Below are 838 nucleotides of genomic sequence, written 5' to 3' on the forward strand. Positions count from 1 at the left end.
AATCTTTGTCTTCCGCAGGACAGCATTCTTCTAGTGAATTCTGCAGGAGCCAGAACACTTGCTGTTTTAGCTTTTGTGCTTAGACCTGCATTCTACTTGGAAATGAGAGCCCTTCATATTCTTTCCCTTGACATGGTAAGCAGAGGAGGCCTGAGGCTTGAGATTCAGACCCAAAGAGCTCCCTCCATAAGCAAGGGTAACCCCTCCACAAGAAGGTTACTTCTGGGCTTTGCTCCGTCCGCATCCTTGGGATGCCCCCTGGAGGCTGGAGCTGTGTTGCATCCAGACCCTTCAACGAAGCTGCACCACTGCAAGAAGCAGCTTGGCTCACAGCCCTCCAGTGGACATTGCAGGTTTTAAGAGAGCAAGTTCGGCAGGCAGTCCCTACAGGACACAGGGACCAGAACAACTCGGAGAACCCACCCCCTGCACCTTCTTAAAAGGAACACAGTCCCCTCACTCACTTGTTTCATCCTGAATCCTGGGGGAGGCCGCCAATGGTCACCATCCAGAGTAGTGGTTCTCAACTTTCCTAATGTAGCAGTCCTTTAGCACATACACAGCTCCTCATGTTGTGGTGAGCCTCAAACATGTATATGTGTATATGATGTGTATGTATATATGTGTGTATGTGTGAATGTGTGTATGTGTGTATGTGTGTATATGTGTATGTATATATATATGTATATGTATATATGTATGTATATGTGAATGTGTGTATGTGTGTATGTATGTATATGTGTGTAGTGGCTATTCTTGGTTGTCAACTCGACTATATCTGAAATGAACTACAATCCAGAATTAGAAGGCTCACCTGTGGCCCTAATCTGGAGGCTGA

Source organism: Mastomys coucha, unplaced genomic scaffold (assembly GCF_008632895.1).
Source record: "Mastomys coucha isolate ucsf_1 unplaced genomic scaffold, UCSF_Mcou_1 pScaffold14, whole genome shotgun sequence".
Taxonomy (NCBI): domain Eukaryota; kingdom Metazoa; phylum Chordata; class Mammalia; order Rodentia; family Muridae; genus Mastomys; species Mastomys coucha.